Here is a 16485-nt window from a genome sequence, read left to right as displayed (position 1 = left end):
GTCCTTTGGGACATCTGGTGAGACCTCTCAGCCTCCCGCCCCTCAGAGTCTCAGTGCTGATTCGCTGAGCAGGGGGCTATCGCCAGCGAGGAGACTCGGGTCCTTTTGGTCTCTTTTCAAATCAGGCAAATAAGTCACAACCAATCCAATGTATGGGATTAATCTTGCTGCTTCTCTCCATTCATTGTCTCTTAGCAGGTCATGATTTCCTCTAATGTTCTAGGTCTTCTAAAATACTTGCTGAATAATTACTATGAACCACTGTTGGTCTGTAGCTCACTTGAGAGCACTTATTCTGATCAGTCACTGTATGAAATTCAAGATGTCAAAGTCATGAGCAGTGTTTCCTCAAATTTTTTATGTCCATATGCGGAATGAATTTTGTGATGTGCACCAATATGTGCAATTTTGTTATGTGACCCATCACCTGTATTTTGGTGTACATCACAAAATTCATTCTGCACATGGATGGTGTGTGGCAGGGGTGAGGCTGAAGGGTTCAGAGTGTGGGAGGGGGCACAGGTGGGGCAGAGGGTTGGGGTGCAGGGGGCTGAGGGCTCCGGCTGGGGGTGTGGGCTCTGGGATGGGACTGGGAATGAGGGGCTCAGGGCTGGAGCAGAGGGTTGGGGTGCAGGGGGCGTGAGGGCTCTGGCTGGGGGTGTGGGCTCTGGGGTGGGGATGGGAATGAGGGGTTTGGGGTGCAGGTTGCCCCAGGGAGACAAGACTCCCCCCAGCCCTCTCTCACCACAGCAGCTCAGGGCCAGGTGAGAGAGCACCTCTCTCCTGGCTGCAGCAGCACCAGTGGGGCTGGGCTGGGCTGGGTTTGGGCTGGGGGAAGGGACAGGATGTATTTTTCCTAAGTCAAAAGGGGGAAGGGAAGGAGTTATGCTTCAGTTTTTACCTTATATACTAAGGTCCTGTCTAATCTACAGACACTATGGGAATAAGACACCATGTCATGTGGTGACATCACAAGAGCAGAGGGTGTGAGAACTGCAGCAACCGAGAGGGCAGGGGATTTAGAGTCAGATTGCTTCAAATGCTGCATTCGTCGGCTGACATTTAACAGCAACGCTTAGCTAACAGAATGGAGAAAGGAATTCTCTGCTAAAGATTCAACCTGCCCCTTTGGCCAACTCCACCCCTTCCCTGAACAGAGTGTGCTCAGAACAACACTCTCCCCCCCACACACACACAAGCCCACAGCTGGGCGCCCAGCACAAAGCAAGGGAGGGGGTTGCTTGTCTTGTTTTACTCTTTACTTTGCAAAAGGTTTTTTCAAAAGCATTTTCTGCCCCTGTTCCCCATGGTAAGGAAGCAGATGGTTGTGGGGAAGGGAACCTGAGAGTGGTGGAGCTAGGGCAGTGGGGGCAAGTTGCGGGAGGCTGAAGGGGGCAATGTGGGGCAATGGCTCACCCCCGTTAGCAGTGGCTGTAGCTATTGGCGAGGAAACGCCCACGGGAATGGCAGGACAGTGACCGGTTCTTCGTGCAGGAGGGAGAGGGGAGAGACTGGAAGGGGCAGCTGGAGCAATCAGTGGGGAGGGAGGTTCCGGGCACCCAGCCCTGCCCAGCCCCCTTCCCTGCAGCCCCCCGGGACAGTGACTTTCCTGGGAGAGGTGAGGCGCAGGGAGAGGAAAAGCCAGTTCCTGCCTCTGCCTGGTCCCTGCGCTGCTGAGGGAATGGGCTGTTCTGGGGACAGTGTCAGGGGGATCCCCCAAAGTGGCTCCTTTGATTCTGCTCTTTTCTGGCATTTGGCTCAGAGACTCTGTTCCTGGAAGAGTGTAATAGCATCTGGTAGGTTTAGTCCCGGGGGAGAGGTCGGGTCTGTGCTGTGATAATGTCACTGAGGCTTCTCCCAGCATGGCTGAGTCTAGAGTGTCTGTCTGCAAGGACAGAGCCTGGGGGAATCGGGGTGTGAAATGGACTAACACTAATTCAGAAACCTCCCGAATTTCCGTTCTCGCCTTGACAGGCTGCAGAATAATGACCCCGTTTTGCTCCAGATCGTCCCATCTTCCTAGGGGCCGGGGCAGGGAAATGACTGTGGTGGATCCAGCGCAGGTAGGGGATTTTGGGGGAGCTGCTGGGGAAGGTTGTTGTAGAGGGGGAGGGTCAGGAAACACTCAGGGTGATGTGGGGGGGGGGGGCAGGGACTGATAAACCTGCTGGGACATGCTCAGCCTAGGGCCTGGTTTATGAACAGACCCATTAGGAGTGTGTGAACATTCCCACATTTCTGAAACTGGAAAAAACCCCTGGACGGGGCTGGGAAAACAGACCAGACCACTGGAGCCTGAACCCCCTAGGCAGAGACTGCAGTGAAATATAAAGGGGAGGTGCTGGGATTACTGTCCCTGTTCCCTGCACTGAGCTCTGCCTCCCACCTCAGCCTGTGCCTAGTAGGTGGGTGGGAAATGAGAAGACCCTGCCCTCCTCTGTCTGCTGGGAGGGACAAGGAGCTCTCCCCTTCTCTCTGTTCCCTGCAGCCTCCTGGCCACTCTGGGCAGGGTGGGGTGGGATTCTGCTCTTCCTTCCCTCCCACAGCCATCCTATTGTTGTGCTTCTTCCCCCATGAATAGTGGGGCTGTGGCTGGGGCAGCAGGCACTGAGTGGGGGGCACCTGTTGTTTCAGGGGCCGGTGAGCTTCGAGGAGGTGGCTGTGTATTTCCCCGCGGGGCAGGGGGCTCTGCTGGACCCCGCTCAGAGAGCCCTCTACAGGGACGTCATGCAGGAGAATTAGGAGACCGTGACCTCGCTGGGTAAGGGTTCCTGTCCCCTCCGCTATGTGAAGCCACGGGGCCTGTATTTCTGCCTCTGGTTACATGAGAGGGGAATGGGTCGCATAGTCCACAGCGCCAGTGTGAGAGAGGCGTTCACGTCCAACCCCCTCCAATGCGATAGGGGAGTCACGGACCTAATGGACATGCTAATTCATCCCCATCCCTCCAGCTTTCCCGGGGGCAGAAGCAGTGTCTTATTCTCTGCATTAATTCTCACTCACACACAGCATCTCTGTGCACCTCCCTTCCTGGGACTGGCTCCGTGTGTGGGGAGGGCTCTGGGGGTTCAGACACAGGCAGGGGTTTAACACCAGAGCTGTGTGTGCCTCAGCAAGTCCCCCAGAGCCCGCAGACCCTGAACACTCCCAGTAACGCTGTGAGAACTTCCCGTTCCCTCCAGACATCGGCCTCTCCCACGGGGGCTCAGTGACCATGTTCCCATCTGTTCACATCCCACAACTCCCCAGCAAACCATGGGCTCAGGTGAAACTCAAGACGCGCCCTTTGTGACAAATCCTGCCCCAATCCTCAGTGCACTCTGCTCATTCCTGATTTCACCCCATTCCCAAACCTGCCCTGACCGCCCGGCTGGAAGCAGGGGAAGAGCCGTGCGTCCTGGCAGGGCTGGCTCCAGCCTTTTTGCTGCACCAAGCAGTGAAAAAAAACAAAAAAGCCGCGATTGGCGGCAGCTCTACCGCTGCCGCTTCATTCTTCGGCGGCAATTTGGCGGCAGGTCCTTCCTTCCGAGAGGGACCGAGGGACCCGCCGCTGAATTGCTGCCGAAGCCCCAGACGTGCCGCCCCTTTCCGTTGGCCGCCCCAAGCACCTGCTTGCTGCACTGGTGCCTGGAGCTGGCCCTGGGTCCTGGATCTCCAGGCCTCCGAGGAAAGCAACATCCCAAGAGGCACCTGCACAGGTGAGGAGTCAGTGACACTGACACAGAAACTATCTGGCAAATGAAGGAAAAATCTGAAAATCCCCAAAATGTGGTGTGAGCCCCCCTCAGTTCTGCCTCATCTCACCCAGGTTAGGCGCTGGTCAGCAGGTGTCGTATCATCATGGCAGATCTCGCTCATGGCTTCCCACCCACCCTGTTCCCTGTCAGGAGTTTCCTCCCTGACGTCACTTCCCGGGGAGTGTTTGGATGGGGCGTGGAGACAGAATCCAATTGCTCAGTCTCCCAACAGTTATTGTGTTGTGTTTTCCCTCTTTGCTACTCCCCTTTGTGTCCTTTCTGCCAGCCCAGGCACTGACTCCTGCCTGGACTCTCTCTCCCCCCCAGCAGGTGAGGAGACAATGAGTGAGAACGAGGAGGGGAATCTGCAGCAGGAAGGTGCTGAGCAAGTGGAACTGCAGGGGAGGTTTCTGAGAAGAGCTGAAGGGAATTTTTCCCAGTGCTGGGAACAGAGAAAAGCCTGGAGGAATCGGCACAGGTCAGAGAGGAAGCTGGGAAACAGCCCCTGGAAGAAAGTGGATGAATCCATTGAATGTGGGAGAGGAAACCACAGCCCAGCAGAGAAATCACAACGAAAAGAAACCCTAGAAATGCTTGGAGTGTGGGAAAAGCTTCAGTAGGCATCTGGCTTTTTTAAAGCATGGGAGAATCCGCACAGGAGAGAGACCTTATGAATGCCTAAATTGTAGGAAAACCTTCTGTCAGCTCTGAGGCCTTATTTGCCACAGGAGAATCCACACAGGAGAGAAACCCTATAAATCCTTGGACTGTGGGAAAAGTTTTAGTCAAAGCTCTGGCCTTCTTAGCCATGGGAAAATCCACACTAGAGAGCGACCCTATAAATACTTGGACTGTGGGAACAGTTTCAGTCAGCGCTCTGGCCTTATTAAGCATGGGAGAATCCACACAAGAGAGAAACCCCATAAATGCTTGGATGAAAGGAAAAGCTTCAGTCCCAGCTCATAACTTCGTAAACATCAAAGTTTCATTTGAAGATGAAACCTTGCTTCACACCAGACAGTCCACACAAGAGAGAACCCATAAATGCTTGTGTTGTGGGAAAAGCTTCAATAAATGCAGGAAAAGATTCAATCTGAGCTCACACATAATTACCCATCAGGTAATTCAGAGGAGAAGGAGCTTGAATGTGGGGAAGTTTCATTTGGTGCACACATGGCATCAAGCATCAGCAGATCCACACAGGGAAGAGCCTCTCAGATGTCCTTAGCATGGAAAACGCGTCAATTGGAGCTAACACCACATTGGACATCAGAGACTCCTCCACATAGGAGGGAAATTCTCTCAGTGCCCTGACTAGGGCTGGCCATAGTAAAAACTCCATTTCCTATTTTCCACACCCAGCAGGGGCATTTAGTTCCCAAGTATCCAGTTGCCCATGTCTGGGAGCAGGTTCCAGCAGCAGCTGGCCCGGAGCTGATCAGTGACCCTCTGGTTTTGCCTGGTCTCAGCAAAGCCCAGGCAGAGGAGAAGTCCTGGTCAGCCCCTCCTCCCTGCCGCAGCCCTGGCTGCTGAACTGCTGGGCCTTCCTGCCAGCCTGCTGGGGGAAGGGAGAGAGAAACTGCTTTTGACACAACACCCCAGATTCGTCGTCATTAGGATGCATTTTGTACAAGATGGTCGTGTAAGGTGTCATTGGAAAAGTGACGACTTGCGGAATAGGAGTATCCTGTTTGTATGCATGTATCAGTTTGGCAGCTGAAGTTATGAGTATTGACTATGTATCTTTATTTCAAATGTAGTTACACCTGGGTGACACCCACTAGGAAAGATGCTTCCAGTGTAGACAGCTGGTTGGGAAGGGCCAGCAGGGGAAACAATAGGCCTTAGGAGAATCTTATCCCCCACCCGGTGAGCCTGTTTGAGAATGCTCCAGGCAGCCTCTTAGCAATGGACTCAGCAAGGTAGGCAAAGGCATGTGACCAGACCACATGACACTGGTTTCCATTTTGGGTACCTGTGTTTTTCCATAAACTGGTCTGGGAACCAAGTTTGAAAGAACAAGTTTCTGCCACATGGAACAGCTCTCTAAGGCAGGAAGTGACATCATCGGTTGTTTGTTACTCTCCCGTTGCTGAACACCTGAGACGCTCCGAAAGAAAATGACTTGGAGCGGGGTGGGGAGCCCAAGCTGGAAAGCAAGTGCAGCTTGTGCCTTCAGCATCTGCAAGCCTGCTTGTGTCATCAGTCAGGGTGAGCAATTGCTAAATCATACCCAATCTTCCTAGTCCTTTAGACTTAGTTTGTGGTTTTGTTTATTTACGAGGTAATCTGCTTTGATCGGTTTGATATCACTTATCACTTCACTTCTAGTTTTCTGTAGTTAGTAATCTTGTTTCATGTTTTAATCTGAGCCAGTGTGCTTTGGGGTAAAGTGTCTGGGGAAATCTGCAGCCAGAACCTGGGACGGGAGGAGAAGGGGACAGATGGACAAATGTGCACAGAATGTTTCTGACCCTTCCCACAGTCACCAGGTCAGGCTGTGCAGAGTCAGGTGAGAATGGTGATGTCACCAGTCCTTGATATGTCTTTCACGGTGTAACCGTGGTGTCTTTGTGGGACACAACTGAGGGTGCCAAATTCAGGACGAACTGCTGAGAAATAGGGCAGATGCCCCAAGGCTGGTGGCTAATCCTCCCTAGGATATTCCAAACCAGCAACAAAAGCAACTTCTGCTTCACCCCACTGGCTACAAGAAGTCATCAAAGCAGTTTCCTCAGGCATTCCAGTTTCTATATCCCCACCAGAAACACTGGGTTCAGAGATGAGTGGGTCTTTACAACCAGTCTCATCCGAAAAAAGTTCTTCTGATCCCAAAGCTCAAACCACACACCCAGGTCAATATAGAACTTAGATCTTACCCCAAAATCATGCAGAGGCCAATCCTCTAGTGTTGAAAATCTAAAGGTTTGTTCATAATAAAAAAATAAGGTGAGAGCTAAAATTGGTTAAAGGAATTAAATACATACAATAATTGCAGTGTGTTTGTGTGTGTGTGTCTGTCTGTCCCCATTATCCCAGCCCTTTCTGCCTCTGCCCACCCACGGTCTCTGTGCTCTCTCCTTTAATAGCAGGTCTTGGCTCCCTTATTGGTTGCAGCTGTGGGAGGCTGCATCTGTTATAGGCACCGACGTCCTTTCTGGCCTGGGGGTGCTCCATCCCCACCCCTCCCCCTAAGGCCCTGCCCACAGCCCTGCCCCCACTCCACCCCTTCCCCCAAGGTCCTGCCCCATTCCACCCTCTTCCACAAGTCCCTTTTCCCACCCTGCCTTTTTCTGCCCCTGCTCCGCCCCCACCCCCATTCCACCCCCTTCCCCAAATCCCCGCTCCGCCTCTTCCCTGCCTCCTCCCCCGAGTGCGCCACATCCCCACTCCTCCCCCTCCCTCCCAGAGCATCCTAAGTGCCGCGACACCAGGCCTGGCACTCCAGCTGTGGGGAGAATGGAGCGCGTGCCAGGGATGTGGCTGGTTACAGGGGCTGCCCTACAGCTGGGTGCAATGGTGCAGAGATTTAATGCATTTGGCACTGGGGAATTTGTACGTTCTTGCAGCTGGATGGTGTGAGCTGGAATTATTTTCGTTAAGGGGAAGGCTGGCGCTGCTCCCGTTTGGCTGGAGAATCCAGGGCTGGAGCTTTGTAGCCGTCAGTCACGCTCCTTCGTTCTGCGGCTGGTCCATGTGGCTGGGCAGTGCAGCCAGGAGTCTGTTGCTGCAGAGTGGATCTGAGATCAGATTCAACAGTGCCTCTGGGCAGTGGCCGTCTGGGACCAGAACCGGAGCTGGGGCTGCGATGGGAAGGGCGTGCGGGGTGGAGATGCTGCTGGGGAAGCAGCCGGTCACTGCCTGAGCAACCGGATACAGTATGGTCACAGAGCCTGACTCACACAGTGATGAGCTCCATTGTCACCAGTGTGTCAGGCAAACTGGTTCCACGGCTGTAAACTTCCTTCGAACCAGTCAGTCTTCCTGCTGCGTGGCCGCCCGAGGCTGTCGGCGCTGGGGGATGGGCTCAGGCAGAGCATCTCACTGCTGCTGGGGTTTGCTGGTGAACGTATTGCCTGAGAATTGGAGCCATCAGTCAGACACACGGACAGGCAGTTACTTTTGCCCAACAGAAGTGGCCTGCGGGAGCTGTGAGGAGAAGGCTGGAGAGATGAATCCCTCAGCCCGCGTCCCTTGCAGCTGACTGTGCCAAGAGGCAATTCCCAGACTGCTGAGCAGAACAGCGGGATGGGGGAGTGGGGACGCTCTCCAATGCCAAGGACAAAACCCATGGGCTGGGGTGCAGTGAAACAAGCCAGAAGCCGTGAGTACAAATCATCTCACTGCTACTGAGGCTGTTTGTGTCTGCAGGTGCCTCCCAGCCCGTATGGCTGACCATGACTTCGTCTCCCCAGCCCTAGACAGCGATCTGGCATTGGGCACCTTGGCAGCCCCTGGTGCTAATAAATGCACAGAGAAGTTGCACAAGGAAAATGGGGCTAGAACTAGGGGCTCTAGTGTGGAAGCCCCAGGTCTTAGCTACTCCCCCCACTGGCTTTAGTCTCAAATATCTGGTCTTTGGCTCTCCTGTTGCTAACCCTTACGCCACACCAGGGGTGCCAGAATAGGGGGTCAGGGGGCCATGGCCCCATCACTTTCAGGGTTATGCCCTCCCACTCTTTACTGGCTGACAGGGGGAGGGGCAGAGAGTGAGCAGGGGATGTGGCCTTGGGGGGAAGGGGTGGTACAAGGGTGGGGCCTCGTGGGGACAGGGTGGTGTGCTGGCTGCTGGGGAAATTTGAGCTGTCTCTTTAAGACACTGACTGAACGCTCTCCTTCTCTGTTCCTGAGCCCTGTCTGCCTTCCCTGCTCTGCGGAGATGGGCACAGGGGCAGGGGGACACCCTGACATCAGCACCCCCCTGAGATTTGGGGCTTTTCTTATATAGACACCTATTACCCCCCCCATCCTGATTTTTCACACTTGCTCTCTGGTGCCCCCCCCCACCTCCCCCGGCTCTGCACACCTAGCAGGAGAGTCCCAGCCAGGAGCAGGGGGACGGAGCAACGTCGAGGGGTGGGGCACCAGCTGCCTCTGCAGCTACGAGGCATGTGAATCTCTCTTGTGCGGCAGGGCCCCGCTGGGCCCTTTGACGTCGCCCAGGCCCCTGGGCAATTGCCCCCTTTGCCCCCCCCCGTCGGGACTCACCTCCCAGGTGCTGTTGAGACCCTCAATTGAACTAGGACGTTCTTAATGCAAGAGGGTCTGAATGAGCTCTCCCCTGACACCTAGTGGTGAGCTCGGAACAGCACTTCACGAGCCGACCTTCTCTGCGCGGACACACCCACCCTGCCTCGGTGCTCAGCACGATGGGGCTCTTTGCCCAATGGTCACTTTTGGCTAGTGCTGGATCACAAGTCACTTTGTTAGCGGGGGCAGGGCACTACAGGGTTGTTATCCTGGTTGTATGAATCAAGGGCAGCAGAACTGTGCTTGGCAGAGCCTGATTGAGGGACTCGCCCTCAACTAAACTGCACTCCGTTTGATGACTTCACAATTTTTCCTGCTATATGTAATTCATACTTAGGCCCTTCCCTCCCATTCGCCGTAGACCCCTCTTGACCTTAATCTGGCCCTGCCTGTGAAATGCAGAGAGCGGTCTGGAGATGCTCTCAGGCCCCCACCGTTAGCTGGGCTGTCTCGATTCCATCGCAGCCAGTAGTAGCTGAAATCGTCGAGGATCCTGGTTAGAGGGTTGGATCCAGGTGCAAATGCAGCAGCTCCACTGGTTAGGGAAGCGGCCAGAGCAGAGAGAGTACCCTGGAGTGGGGACACCCTAGCCCCTGTTCTAAGTGACTACAACAAGGTTGGGGGTCGAACCCCCAGACTTCCTGGGCCCAGCCTTACCAGGGTTACGAGGACTTTGCCACACACAAGAGTAGAAGGAGAGTCCTCGAGGTCAGGGAGGCCTCTGGGTAAAGGGAGTGGCAGTGAGGACTCACATCCTAGCTAGCCCATTCCACCGGGGTCGTGCATAAGCCAGGAAAATGTGCCACAATATTGGGACCATGCCCCCCTTTACACTTGGACTCTTTGCTTCTTCCTCTCTCTCCTCGGCTTTCTCAGCACCTGGCCCCACAGTGCTTATGGTCAGCTGGAGACTGGGCTTGCTCCTCTCTCCTGATTCCAAAGGACTTGGCAGGAGAAAGGGCTTTTCTAGGAAATTGCCTCCACTTCTGGGAATCTGTGTGGTTCTGGAAACCATTGAGCTCCTGGTGCATGAGGCAATTGAAGAGGTGAGGGGCCAGACAAGGGCTCAAACCATAGACCCGCAGAGTAGGAGCCTGGTGCGCTACAGGCTGAGCTAGCCAGGCTTGTTGAAAGCCTTTACACCTCCCCCACAAGGGCAAGGAGGCAGGCAGGCAAAAGAGAGGCCAAAAAAAAAGTCCCAGGTACCCTTCCTCTTTTTCTCCACGGCCACTGCCTACCAGCAAGATTCCTTTTCCTCGACCTCCCTCCTGTGCCGTGGGGCCACTAAATCGCACCTATACAGCCAGCTGCATCCCAATCCCCCATGCTGAAGCCTCCCTGCCAAAGTCCTGCACCTGGCGCCACATCTCGCTGGGAACTCGACTTCTTGTGCCCAGAGAGTCTCTGCCCCTCAGTAGATGACCCGAGAAACAGTGTCCATCCACCTTTTCTAACGAAGGCTTTGGAGAGGCTCTTCCCCTGTGGCCTAAGGGTGAAGGCAGCTGACTTCAGATCAGGCAATTGAGGGGTCAAGTCCCTTCATGGTTGTGCTTGCTTAGTTTTCCCTTTGTGCAGAAATTCCTGCTTTCTTCAGGCCTGGAACCTCTTCTTGGCCGCTCAGGCCCATGCTCTGGTTTCAGCTAGAGCCCCAGGATGGAATTGGGGCGTAGGGCATCCCAAAGGCTAGAGCGTGAGCCTTAGTTGCTTCCAGGCTGGCCTTTGCCATTCCTGACTTGCCAAAGAAAATGGGCGGATGCCCAGGCTAGTGTGCAGAGCAGTTTCCCTCTTCCAAATGTGCGCCTGTCCCTCTGCTTGAGGGGGCTGCTAAATAGCACCTTTGGAGCCCGGCTGTTTCTCTGCTTCTCACCAGCTGGGGAAAAGCCTCTTGGGGGAAAATCTCCTGCCCCACTGTGAAATGAGCAACCTTGGAGCGGGAATGGTAAGAGGCCCCAGCAGCGGGGCTGGCCCTGCTCTCCTACCGTCTTCTGATGTTGGCCACAGAGCATCAGCAGCTGCCCCCCATGCTGGTCTGCGGATGGCCTTTCAGTGAGTGTCTGGTGTGCCAGGGAGCAGGCTGGCTGGTGTCTTTGTGGCTGTCTGCAGCTCACGCGCAGGCACGGTCCTCCCCTCCTCTTGCCCCACCCTCGGTTGCTCTGTGGCTTTTAAGCCGTCCCTTGGAGCTGTCAGCACCAGCCGCCTCTGCTCTAGGAGCCCAGAGGAGGAAAGTGTGCTGGGCTCCAGCCTGGGGCTCTTCCTCCCTCCTGCCTATCAACCCTGGGCCTGGGCCTCCTTTCGTTACGCGCCATGTGGGCAAGGGTCAAAGCGCGGCAGCAAGTGCAAGGGCCAAGCTTGTGGGCATCTGGTGAAGCTGCGAGAATCGCAACCCTCAGGACTGCAGCATCTCTAGCCAGGGTGTCAAGTTCTAGGGCCCGGCCCATTGCGGCCATTCCGTCAAACCAGCCAGAGCGAGGACCTGGCACCAGTGGGCGCTAGTCACCCGGCAGGAGGGGAAAGACTTGCTCTTGCACAACTCAATAGAAGGAAGCAGAGCTCCCAGGGCTTGGCCACAAGCCAACAGGGTACCCGGTGGTCCCACGGAGAGTTGAACTGAGATGGTAGGAGTCAGACTCCTGCATGCTGACCATTGCACCAGGGGAGGGTGGGGAGCAGCTGTGTCCGGTGCAGGGCATTTGGAGTCCGGGGGCTGCGGCAGGGATGGTGGTGCCTGGGCTGCTGCTGCCCCCAGCCAGGTCTGTACTGGGGAGAGAGCTGCATTAGCCCCCCTTTGTGCCCAGCCCTGGGGGGCTGGGAGGGTTCGGACTTTCTGCGGTGACTGGAGCCAGCTCCTGAGCCGGAGCCTGCCGGTGAGGGGAGAGACCCGGGGGAAAGGGCTGGGGCTGGGCAGGAAAGTGACTCTGGAGCTTCAGCTCTCACAGCCCCGGGGAGGCACCTGCCCTCAGCTCTGGGCCAGATCTGCCGCTGGGGCCAAAGCAGAGGGTTCTTTTGGTTTAGTTCTTGAGTAATCTGCGTTGAGCTGTACGCTGATTGCTTATAATCACTTCAAGCCTACCTTTGCGTAGTTAATAAATGTGTGTTATATTCCCCCCCAAAACAGGGAGTTTTGCTACATGTGCTTGGGGAACCTGCTCAGGCCAAAGACTGGTGCATTGTCCTCTCCACTTGGAGGGAGGGGCAGACTGGGTAATAAACTGATACCGATCAGGCTTTTGACCAGGGCAAGACGGTGCAGCGCTGCAGACCTAGGCTGTGGAGCTGGGGAGAAACTTCATAGTACCTGCAGCTGGGTGTGTCCCTGCCTGTGTAAAGGTTTGTGTGAGTGCAGGGCCGGGAGCGATCTGCATCTTCTCACAGCAGCACAGTGTGAGAGGGAGCCCAGGCTGGTGAGACAGAGGGCTCGGCGGTACCCCAGCTCCAGGTTGCACCCTGGGGGGCCCCCTCACAATAACAAATTAGTGCATCTCTCCCCAAAATAGTTCTCTAAGCACAAAGAACACCATGGAGACCAGGCCTTTAAACGTTAGGAAACATCAGAGTTAAGGTGACGTGTACAAACTTTGCGCAGTGCTGTTGTGCGTGTGTGTTATGATACAGACTCACAAGTGTGGCCTTGGGGTCAATTCCCTGCCCCCCACAGCATCAATTTCCTCCAGACTACCAAGGGAAGTGGTGCTTTCTCCATCCCTTGATGAGGTGCCTTTCCAGAGTCTGCTTTGGTCCAAAACTTGCTACTGCGCCATACAGGAGGCCTGTGGTGTGCAGAGGGGTCAGATGAGATGATCTAACCGTCTCTTCTGGCCTTAAAGTCTCCAAATCTCTGCAAAACTGAGTGTGCCACATTGAGCAGCCTCTGATGTGTCCATGTGTCGCCTGCTCAATCCCCAGCACTAACATTGAGTGCGTAGGGGTGACACAGGGGGAGCAGCTCAAACACACAAAGGGGCTGGCCAGGGGCAGGACATTAGCCCTGCAGGGCAGGGGTGGGTGTGGCAGTGACATCACAAGGGCCTTTTGCAGCACCTCTGCTGATTGGTTAAAGGAGGTTGGGAGGCGGTGATCTCACAGACAGTCCATGACAACGGCCAGGTAGGACAGGCTGCAGGGCTGGGGCGATCTCAGAGACCCCCGTGGCTTTGCTGCAGGGAGTCTCCTTCTGGAGGTCTCTCCTCGAGGACTGAGAGAGAATTCTGGGTCATGTATGTGAGCGCGAGGAGCCTCTTTTCAGTGTTCTCCTTTCCCACTGCTAATTTAGCGAGAAGACAGACGTCCCTGTGGAGCAGGTAAGAGCCCCAGAGAGGTTTGGTACCTAGGCAGCCTGATCCACCTGGTGCTGGCCAAATTCAAGGCATGGAAAACACTAGGTTAAGGTGGGAGAATTTTTTACCACCTAGGCCTTTGTCCGTTAGAGTCATGGGGACATTGGGGTTTGTCTTTTTTGGTTTCCCTTTTTCCTACTTCCCTCCCTCCACTGGCGAGGAGGGGGCTGCTCTCTAGCCCTCGTGGAGGGAGGCCCTCCCAAAGAGATGGGACAGGAAGACTGCTCTGAGAGCGATCCTCACTGGTGACTTGAGCCATCCCTGGGCCGTCTGGGGAACCCTCAGCCTCCCGCCAGAGTCTCAATGCTGATTGGCTGAGCAGGGGATCTAGTGACAGGGAGGAGACTCAGGACTTTGTTGTTCTCTTTTAAGGCCCAGCAAATAAGCCAGAACCAATCATCTGCCTGGTGAATTGTTCTCCTTCCTTCTCACCATGGATTGCCTCTGAGCTGGTCCTGGTTCTCTCTGACGTGCTAGTGCTTCTACAACACTTGCTGAATAATCACTGTGAATGGTGGTTGGTCTGTAGCTCGTTCGAGGTCACTTTGTTCTGATCATTCAGTGTGTGAAACTCCAGACTGATGGTTAGTTTGAAAGTCAGGACACCCGGGTCCTGTTCCCAACTCTGCCCCGACAGGCTGTGTGATGTAAGACAAGGCCCTTCGCCTTTCTCAGCCTTCGGTTCTCCCTCTGTCGGTTAGGGATAACAAGCCTCTCACACCTGCCTCCTGGTGGGGGGAAGCTGGGGAGCTGTGGGGACCTGTTTGAGAGGGTCACTAGTAGCAGTGTAGCACAGGAGGTGTCCTATCGGGTTGAGTCATTGCAGATTATGATGTAGTGCAGCAGATCCCCGTTTTCCCAACCTTGCATTATGCATCTGTCCATGTTAACCAAACCGCCAGTGCACACAGGTCCAGCAGCCGGCGATTTCTCCTGTGGCCACTAGATGGCGCTGCAGCCTCATGCTTTCCCATTCTCCTGAGTGTCCAAATGTTTGATTAGCTGATCTGGCCCCACCTGGTCCCAGTTAGATGCGATCAATGGGGTTCTGCTGTGTAATAGCTGAAAGAGTCAATTTTACTGGTATTTTATTATCTTTAAATCATTAAGGGGAGCAACTACTTAGCCCTGACTGAAGCATCTTATCTCGTTTCTAAATCAAAGTGTGTCCTCTTTGTGTTTCAGAGTAGCAGCCGTGTTAGTCTGTATCCGCAAAAAGAACAGGAGTACTTGTGGCACCTTAGAGACTAACACATTCATTTGAGCATAAGCTTTCGTGGGCTTGCATCCGAAGAAGTGGGCTGTAGCCCACGAAAGCTTATGCTCAAATAAATTTGTTAGTATCCAAGGTGCCACAAGTACTCCTGTCCTCTTTGTGTGCGAAGAGACAGTTTAACGGGACGCCACAAACGGGAGGTGCTTTTGGTTTGGAAACAAAATATTTTTGCAAATAATTTTCATCCAAATTGATTCATGATTCCACAAACCAAACTTGTTTAATGTTCATGGGATTTTCTAACAGAGAACTGTGTAGATGAAAATCCCCCCCCCCCCCCCAATTGCTGGGCTCTGTCCCTCCCTCTGGGGGCTTGTTGTCTGCTGATGACAGCGGGAGTGAGAACTGTTGGCTTTTCTCTCTAGCTCTGCCATCGCTTTGCTGTGTGACCTGGGGTAGGTCATTTCCTTTCTCTGTACCTCAGCATCCCAATCTGTGCAATGGGAAGAGAGACACGTCTGTAATTCCTGGCAGGAGTGAGTGTGGGAGAGAGAACGGGCATTAAAGCCCTTTGGGGAGGAGAAAGGGTTGTTTCATGGTGTTGAGCGCCAAGGCATTCTGACATTTGTGAAAATGTCTCGTCTAGAGAAACAGGAAATGGTTGGGGACAAAGCCTGCGGTAGGATGTGAATCAGAGAGGCCAGGGTATGTGTTTGGGGTCTCACCGGTGCTTCCCACCCCTTACTGTCCTGTGGCAGGTGTAGCCCCTGACCCGTGGCTCTCCCTTCCGTTATAGGCTCTGCACAAGGTCTTGGCCAACCTCCCGGGTGCCATGCTGGGGAGCTGCTGGCAGAATCCCCAGATACAGACAGGCCTCAATACCTCTTGGTGGTGAGCCCGATGAGGAGGGGTGAGGAGGCAATTTTATCTTAATGCTGGGGAGGCCTGGAAAGGAGAGACTGGAAGATCCATTTTCCAGTCTGTCCGCCTAGCTGGGATCCCACTGGCCATCCTTGGCCAGGGCCATCAGTGCAAGGCAACGTTGGGCCCTTCCTCCTTCAGCAACAGGGGAAGGAGCTGGGACTTCAAGCCAGAGCTCTGCCTGGTTCAACTGAGCACTAACTACAGGGTCCCAGGCTGGCCTAGGCCCATCGCCCCTCCCCCCCACACACACCATAAGATCCAAAAGATGGTTCTCAGAGAAGAGTCACTGACTCCTTCCTCGAGAACCAGGAGGAGCCCAGGGAATCAGCCCCTCTCTCCTACAGCCCTTGAGATATCTGTTGGGATTGTCCTCACCGTCGCTCCCTTCATCCTACCAAGGACTTTAGAGTGGGGAAGGTTGAGGGTTTGTCTCCTTCCTGAGGCGCTTCCGGGGGGATGGGACCAGCCCCGACACAGTGAACACTGTCCCAATCTAGAGAGACAGTGACAAACTGGGACCGCTGGGACCCCTGCTTGCAACAATCCCCTTCGAAACTCTGCAATCACTGAGTCAGACATTCCACCCTGAGCACACAGTCTCAGCCCCCGGGAGATGGGAAAGGGCTCATTTGCATAGCATGTTTGTTCACCTGCCCATTGACCCTGACCTGCCTCCTCCCCCCACAGCATGTCAGTTTTGGGATCAGGTCCAGAGTGTCCCTTCCAAAATCTGAGGGGGAAAAGGAGTGGAGCGTGCTTTTATGTCTTAAAAGAGCAACACTGCGATGCGGAAACTACAGAACCCAAACCACCAAAAAGAAAAACAACCTTCTGCAGATGATGAGAATGAACATGTGTTGGTCTGCACTGCTTTGGATTGTTATTGAGCAGAACCTGTCATCAGCATGGACGCAGGTCCTCTGGAAAGGTGTTGAAGCATGAAGGGACATATGAATCTTTCGCACAACGGGCATGTATATATCTTAGGACACCAGCTCCCGGAAGCCCCACTGGTAGAACTGAG

The 16485-nt window shown here is 54.5% G+C and overlaps 1 pseudogene; it reads left to right on the top strand.

Moving 5' to 3' along the window:
- The first annotated feature begins 2039 nt into the window (after window positions 1-2039).
- Window positions 2040-15432, top strand: LOC135885359 (zinc finger protein 34-like; annotated as a pseudogene).
- Window positions 15433-16485: the final 1053 nt, after the last annotated feature.

The sequence above is a fragment of the Emys orbicularis genome, chromosome 11 (genome assembly GCF_028017835.1).
Source record: "Emys orbicularis isolate rEmyOrb1 chromosome 11, rEmyOrb1.hap1, whole genome shotgun sequence".
Classification (NCBI taxonomy): domain Eukaryota; kingdom Metazoa; phylum Chordata; order Testudines; family Emydidae; genus Emys; species Emys orbicularis.
The sequence above is the reverse complement of the archived record's forward strand: the minus strand, read 5'-3'. Positions and strand labels throughout refer to the sequence as shown.